Below are 8861 nucleotides of genomic sequence, written 5' to 3'. Positions count from 1 at the left end.
AGGATGCCACCCTCCCCCCCACCCACGCTGACCATCACAGCGGACCAGGTGAAGAATCAGCTGATGAGACTACACACGAGAAAAGCAGCTGGCCCGGATGGCGTCAGCCCTATGGTGCTCAAAGCCTGTGCCCCCCAGCTGTGTGATGTACTGCAGCTGATCTTCAACAAGAGCCTGAGTCTCCAAAAGGTCCCCGTGATGTGGAAAACGTCCTGTATCGTTCCTGTACCGAAAAAGCCAAGACCCAGCGGCTCCAATGACTACAGGCCGGTAGCTTTGACGTCCCACATCATGAAGACCCTGGAGAAACTCGTCCTGCAGCAGCTCAGGCCTATAGTCAAATCATCCCTTGACCCCCTCCAGTTCGCCTACCAGCCCCGACTGGGAGTGGAGGACGCGGTCATCTACCTGACCAACCGTGCCTACGCTCACCTGGACAACCCAGCCAGCACTGTGAGAGTCATGTTCTTTGACTTCTCCAGTGCGTTCAACACCATCAGGCCGGCTCTACTGGGCGAGAAGCTGACGGCGATGCGAGTGGATGCCCCCCTGGTGGCCTGGATTGTGGATTACCTGTCTGGCAGACCACAATATGTGCGCTTACAGAACTGTGTGTCAGACAGAGTGGTCAGTAATACTGGAGCTCCACAGGGGACGGTCTTCTCTCCCTTCTTCTTCACCATCTACACCACGGACTTCACCTACCTGACTGAGTCTTGCCACCTTCAGAAGTTCTCTGACGACTCTGCGATAGTGGGATGTATCAAAAATGGTGACGAAGATGAGTACCGGGATGTGGTGGCCAACTTTGTCACATGGTGTGAGGAGAACCACCTGCAGCTCAACGTGTCAAAGACAAAGGAGCTGGTGGTGGACCTGAGGAGGGTCAAGGCTCCGGTGACCCCTGTTTCAATCCACGGGGGCAGTGTTGACATAGTGGATGATTACAAGTACCTTGGAGTGTACATTGACAACAAACTGGACTGGGCTAAGAACTCTGATGCACTCTACAAAAAGGGGCAAAGCCGTCTCTACTTTCTGAGAAGACTGAGGTCCTTCAACGTCTGCCGGACCATGCTGAGGATGTTCTATGAGTCGGTAGTGGCTAGTGCCTTCCTCTATGCTATTGTGTGCTGGGGCAGTAGGCTGAAGGCGGCGGATGCCAACAGACTTAACAAACTGATCCGTAAGGCCAGGGACATTGTGGGGCTGGACCTGGGCTCTCTGACTGCGGTGTCAGAGAAGAGAACGTTATCCAGGCTACGCTCCATCATGAGCAATGACTCGCACCCACTCCATGGCGTGCTAGTCAAACACAGGAGTACATTCAGTGAGAGACTGATTCCACCCAGATGCAGCACGGAGAGGCACAAAAAATCATTCCTGCCTGTGGCCATTGGCCTATTTAATGCCTCTCTTAAAAGAGCACCTCGGAGACGCTCAGTCTCCCTGAGATTGAGCCAGCCGATAGGCTAACTAGAAAAGTGTCTGGCTGAGCCACGTGTAAAGTATAGGGCAAGCCGAATAATAATACATGTTTCAGTGTGCAATAATTTAGATAGGTTAACTGGAAAAGTGCCTTTGCAAAGTATTACTTTGCTCCTATCGCAGTAATACTGGTTAACGTTTATACTGTGTATACTGTTTACTCCATGCTATGTTGTGTTGTTTGTTTCTTCTATTCTGCTATTTTACTATTGCACTACTACTGTGTATTTATTTTAGGATATGTGTGTTTTGTGAACGAGCAGCTGTGATTTGTCCCAATTTCCCCCCGGGGATTATTAAAGTCTTTCTGATTCTGATTCTGATTCTGAAGATGGGAATCATGTTAATGTAGTGCCAGTGGTATTTGGGTTTAAGCACCGAGTAGGTAACCTGACGCTGCCAGATCGATGAGTTTGCTTCAAATATCTGTTTCACAAACGTGAATTTGTGGAACAATGCCGCCCCCGTCTGGTGGAGTCAGGCTACCCAGTAGGTAGACAAGAAAGAAAGAAGTAGACACATTATTTTGACCTCCAGGATAGTGTTTATGCGTTTGTTTATGCAGTTTTTTCCCCCGTCACGAATATATGAACCAGCACTGATACAAGTGAGGGTTGTTGATAACTAAGGAGGAAGATAGAGAGAGGAATGTGCCTAATCATGAAAGTGTGAATTGTTAATCCAAGTTGGATTGGGACATATGTGTTTCACGAAAATTGGGAATTCTTCTGGTTCTGGAATCCAATGGCTGTATCAGGCTGGTCAAGCCATCCCAAGGTCCTGCAGTGTAGGGTGGGATAGGATAGGAGTTCTGTGGGCTCAGAGTCTAAATGCAGTGTAAAGTAAGCTATGCTATTATATACAAACGTCAGTATTAATATACCTAAATCACAGCGGGCTGCAATAGAAAAGAGTGTCCCATCCCCACTGAGACCCTTGAGATTTTCCATATTTGCCCAAATGAAATTCTAGTGATGGTTGGGGATAGCAGGAAATCTCCACCCACAGAAAGTGTTGGATTGAAACTTCAGCGAAATCCAAACTGGAGTTTTTATTAGTTCAAATGTTTCAATCTGTTGCTGCCTCCGATGTCCAAAGTTGCCTATAGTGTACTGCCCTGCAAAGCCAAAAGGGGGTAACTCGCCAGAGTGTAGAACTGAGAAAAATGACTTTAAAGTTTTGTTGTTGTCTAGCCAAATGTTTTAGGGGGAAAACTGGAAATGTGTTAATTATTTGTTTTTTTAATGTAGTTATTTATCTACACAAATTTGTTTTGCTCAAACTTGACCTTTGACCCTTATTTGGAAGTTACCTTACTCTGGCTTTGCATTGTCTGCAAAATAATAAGGGGTGATGCCAGCCAAGGGCCGGTCCTGGCCGGGCCCAGGTCGGCTTCAGTGGAAGCAGAAAAAAGGTGATTAAAAAAAGAGTGGAGTCAGGTGTCTGCAGGTGTCTGGGTAGTGTAGCAGTAGATTTGACCAACACGAGGGTCACAGGTTCGCACCCCCGTGTTACCTCCGGCTTGGTCGGGCGTCCATACAGGCACGATTGGCTGTGCCTGAGAGTGAGAAGCCGGATTACGGGTATGTGTCCTGGTCGCTGCACTAGCGCCTCCTCTGGTCGGTCGGGGGCGCCTGGTCGGGGTGGAAGGGAACTGGTGGGAATAGCGTGATCCTCCAAACGTGCTACGTCCTGCCAGTGAAGCTTCCCCCGTCAGGCGAAAGAGAAGCGGCTGGCAACTGCGCATGTGTCGGAGGAAGCATGGTGCTAGTCTTCGGCTCTCCCCAGATCTGATTTGTGATTTAGTCTGTTGTGTTCATCTTGAACCTTCTCGCTGCTTTGTGGGTCCTGATGCTGTGTATTTGTGTCTGTCTCAGATCGTCAAAGAGTGCAACGAAGGCGTGAGGAAGATGAGTCGCACCGAGGAGCTCGAGAAAACATTGGAATTTAAATCCAAGGTGTCTTATCATGTCAACATGTTCACTTCTTATAAAGTCATCATCTCAACATTAAATACACAGCCTAAAAATACATGTCATCATAATTATTATGATAACATCAGATTCCTTTCAACTCTGAAGTCGAGCCTACTACCTAAAAACGAAATGAACAAACTGAAGCGTCTGAACTAGAAACATAGTCAGTAGTTGTCTGAACAATTTCCAGTAAGGTTTATTTTCCTTGTGACCTCTCTTAACCCCTGCAGTCTGTACCCGTCAGTCTGGTTTATTTTCCTTGTGACCTCTCTTAACCCCTGCAGTCTGTACCCGTCAGTCTGGTTTATTTTCCTTGGGACCTCTCTTAACCCTTTGCAGTCTGTACCCGTCAGTATGGTTTATTTTCCTTGTGACCTCTCTTAACCCCTGCAGTCTGTACCCGTCAGTAAGGTTTATTTTCCTTGTGACCTCTCTTAACCCCTGCAGTCTGTACCCATCAGTCTGGTTTATTTTCCTTGTGACCTCTCTTAACCCCTGCAGTCTGTACCCGTCAGTCTGGTTTATTTTCCTTGTGACCTCTCTTAACCCTTTGCAGTCTGTACCCGTCAGTAAGGTTTATTTTCCTTGTGACCTCTCTTAACCTCTGCAGTCGGTACCCGTCAGTAAGGTTTATTTTCCTTGTGACCTCTCTTAACCCCTGCAGTCTGTACCCGTCAGTATGGTTTATATTCCTTGTGACCTCTCTTAACCCCTGCAGTCTGTACCCGTCAGTCTGGTTTATTTTCCTTGTGACCTCTCTTAACCCCTCCAGTCTGTACCCGTCAGTATAGTTTATTTTCCTTGTGACCTCTCTTAACCCCTCCAGTCTGTACCCGTCAGTATAGTTTATTTTCCTTGTGACCTCTCTTAACCCCTGCAGTCTGTACCCATCAGTATGGTTTATTTTCCTTGTGACCTCTCTTAACCCCTCCAGTCTGTAGCCATCAGTATGGTTTATTTTCCTTGTGACCTCTCTTAACCCCTGCAGTCTGTACCCGTCAGTCTGGTTTATTTTCCTTGTGACCTCTCTTAACCCCTGCAGTCTGTACCCGTCAGTATGGTTTATTTTCCTTGTGACCTCTCTTAACCCCTGCAGTCTGTACCCGTCAGTATAGTTTATTTTCCTTGTGACCTCTCTTAACCCCTGCAGTCTGTACCCATCAGTATGGTTTATTTTCCTTGTGACCTCTCTTAACCCCTCCAGTCTGTAGCCATCAGTATGGTTTATTTTCCTTGTGACCTCTCTTAACCCCTGCAGTCTGTACCCGTCAGTATAGTTTATTTTCCTTGTGACCTCTCTTAACCCCTGCAGTCTGTACCCATCAGTATGGTTTATTTTCCTTGTGACCTCTCTTAACCCCTCCAGTCTGTAGCCATCAGTATGGTTTATTTTCCTTGTGCCCTCTCTTAACCCCTGCAGTCTGTACCCATCAGTCTGGTTTATTTTCCTTGTGACCTCTCTTAACCCCTGCAGTCTGTACCCATCAGTCTGGTTTATTTTCCTTGTGACCTCTCTTAACCCCTGCAGTCTGTACCCATCAGTATGGTTTATTTTCCTTGTGACCTCTCTTAACCCCTGCAGTCTGTACCCGTCATTTCCCACTCACGCTGGCTGCTAAAGAAGGGTGCAGCAGATGTCTGGACCCAAGAGCACCAGAACCATGCGCAGCCGTAAGCTGTACCACCGGTCTACTTATTCCTGTTTAACAACCTGCTGCTCATCACCAAGCGCAGCTCCATGTTAGCATGGGCTACCCTCCTCATTGTGCAATTATATTTGTTTTTCTTGCTCTGTGATTTATAGAGTATTCCAAAAACACCCAATTTTCTTGCACTAAACATCAGTGGTGGATGAGTTGAGTTCCCTCCCCGTCCCTCCCCTGATATGTGAAGCGCTTCGAGTGTCTTGAAACGCGCTATATAAATCCAATCAATTATTATTATTATTATTAAAAGGAGGAGATGTTAATCTAGACTTGTTGTTATCAGTGGGGAGAAGTTCCAGGTTCTTGACTCTTGCACTCAGGCCATGTTGAGAACCGAAGACCTTGAAGACCAGGGCCAAATGCTGGCCTGGAAAACCAGGAGGAGCGTCAGGTCAACTACATGATCAAGACCACCAGCATGTGAGTATCTGGAGCAATATCAGCTTGGCTTTCAACTGAAATGTCCATCATAAGATAGTAGAGGTGTAACATGCTTACATTGTGTCCCAAGAGCCATTCGATTTCTCAAATTGAAACCTAAAACAACATTCATCACACATTTTTAGCATAGCACAGTATCTTCTGAATATCAACCCTCTGGGAAACAGTGCAATGACTGAATAATTTCACTTGAGACTGATATGCCACCTCTGTTATTGTCAGGAGTGATAAGCTTCGTTGGATGTGTGCTCTCACTCCGAACCGGCGCACGCGCTTTATGTCTACCAGCACTCACCAATCAGCAGGTGAGACAGGACACCACACGAGACAGGACACCACATGAGACAGCAGGACACCACATGAGACAGCAGGACACCACATGGGACAGCAGGACACCACATGAGACATCAGGACACCACATGGGACATCAGGACACCACATGAGACAGCAGGACACCACATGAGACAGGACACCACATGAGACAGCAGGACACCACATGAGACAGCAGGACACCACATGAGACATCAGGACACCACATGGGACAGCAGGACACCACATGAGACATCAGGACACCACATGGGACAGCAGGACACCACATGAGACAGCAGGACACCACATGAGACAGGACACCACATGAGACAGCAGGACACCACATGAGACAGGACACCACATGAGACAGGACACCACATGAGACAGGATACCACATGAGACAGCAGGACACCACATGGGACAGCAGGACACCACATGAGACATTAGGACACCACATGAGACATCAGGACACCACATGGGACAGCAGGACACCACATGAGACAGCAGGACACCACATGAGACAGCAGGACACCACATGAGACAGGACACCACATGAGACAGCAGGACACCACATGAGACAGCAGGACACCACATGAGACAGCAGGACACCACATGAGACAGGACACCACATGAGACAGCAGGACACCACATGAGACAGGACACCACATGAGACAGGACACCACATGAGACAGCAGGACACCACATGAGACAGCAGGACACCACATGAGACAGGACACCACATGAGACAGCAGGACACCACATGAGACAGCAGGACACCACATGAGACAGGACACCACATGAGACAGCAGGACACCACATGAGACAGCAGGACACCACATGAGACAGGACACCACATGAGACAGGACACCACATGAGACAGGACACCACATGAGACAGGACACCACAGTAACATGGAGATACATTCCAAAACAGGCACACTTGAGATATGAACTCAAAGTATGTGTGGTATTTGTCAGACTCTCCTCAGGTGCAGTGTATTCAGTCATACTCATCTCAAGAGCCAGATGAATCGTCCTTCGTTATTTCGAATCCCACATAGGTTACGCGAAACCCCACATAGGTTACGCTAAAACCACCACCGCAAAGCGTGTACCTGTAGTTGGCCAGCCGGCAGGAAAGTATTGCGGGACTTCACGAGACTTGGTGACCGAGATCACGTTTGAGGTAATTTGATCCCTGTGAGAGTCCAGGAAATGGCCTGGGGCGAAATATCACTCTGGTGGATGTTGAGGGATCACATTATTACGATATGTGGCGAAAACGGGAATAAAAATAGCTATTTAGATGCAGGAAAGACAGGCTCACACTTGGCCCCAAATCAGCTCCATTTTACAACTGACTTGGACGCTATTGATCTCAAAACAATGCTAGGACGGTCAGAAACGCCGCAGACATCGCTGGGTGAGTGGCCAAATCATAATTATTGCCAGGAGATGGGTTCAGGTAAAAAAAAAACGAAATTCTCTTTTAAGGTTAGGTTGATGGTTTGGCTTAGGGTTAAGGTTAAGGTTAGGTTTATGGTTTGGCTTAGGGTTAAGGTTAAGGTTAGGTTTATGGTTTGGCTTAGGCTTAAATAACAACAATATTCAATGTGACTCACAGTTGAAATGTAGACTTTGGAAATGCTGTGACCATGACTGGGGATCGAACACACGGCCCTCTGGTGTGAAAGACAAGTGTTCATGCCCTCCACTCCCCCCGACCACAACAGCCTTATTGGCCACCGCACTCTGTCAATAGCAGACTCTACAGCATTGTAGAATACTGCTTTACTCCACATGAACTTACTGGTCCAGTAGAAGAAGGGCGTTTTCACACCTGCAGTTTGGTTTGTTCCAAATCAGCTGTTATATATATTATATATATATATATATATATATTATTGCTTAAATGTGTCTACAGTCTATACACTGTAGCCTACTTTATTTAAATGTAAGTACTCTTTTTTTAATGGTCAGAACAACAGAAAAATTGTCTGGATTTGGCCCTGCTATGCAGAAAAACACATCAGCAGTGACCATTTTCCACCACCAGAGGGTGATGCTTTCCAGCAAAAAGCCAGGGTAACTAGAACGCATATCCTGTTTTTATATACACTTAATAACCGCGCTGTTAAATGATTTGTAAAATATGTTAAGTTTTGATATTAAAATTGGTCCCTTAACTTGTTTGTCATGTGTCATTATGGATGGAATATGCATTCTGAAGCTGTTTTGTCACATTTAAGGTATTCTGTCTGTGTGGTACTTTTTGGACTAAAACTGCTAATAGTGGACACATCACCTGATGGGCTCTGTGTGTGTGTGTGTAGCCTACATATATGCCAATAGCAGTGGGATTATCCTCAGCCAGTCAGCCTATAGATGAGTAATAAGTGTATCTAAAACATAACACTAACATATATGCTAAAATATTAAAATGGCTGTATTAAATATTAGTACATGGTATGTTGTGTGGATAGCAGCAGGCATTTTTGTAGCCCAAGAGGCTAATTTCAAGACAGTACCCCCATACCACATTCATCATTTTAGTAGTTTTTGTTTGTATTATATTTACTTTGTAATTACGTTTTTACATTGTTGTTTACGCATACAAGATTTATGGCTAAGAAATAAACAGAATTCTCCACAGTCAGACTTTGCTGTCACTGAACTTTTATTTCCTTACATGTGTGGTTGGACATTAGAGATGAACAGAAAAAATAATTGAAAATAAATCTAAATCACGTGAACTTCTCCCATTTCCAAATCAGAAGCTGCCTGCAATACATTTCTACATTTCTTCAGAGTTTGATCCAAACTGGATTTGTGAAGCAGGTAATCTTTGGTCCATCCATCAAAAACATTGAACTCAAACTGTGGAAATCCTGCACACAGACAACAAAACCACTTTTCTTTAAATAGTACGCCCGGTAAAGACA

The sequence above is a fragment of the Poromitra crassiceps genome, assembly GCF_964638095.1.
Source record: "Poromitra crassiceps genome assembly, chromosome: 5".
In the NCBI taxonomy this organism is placed as follows: Eukaryota; Metazoa; Chordata; class Actinopteri; order Beryciformes; family Melamphaidae; genus Poromitra; species Poromitra crassiceps.
The sequence above is the reverse complement of the archived record's forward strand: the minus strand, read 5'-3'. Positions refer to the sequence as shown.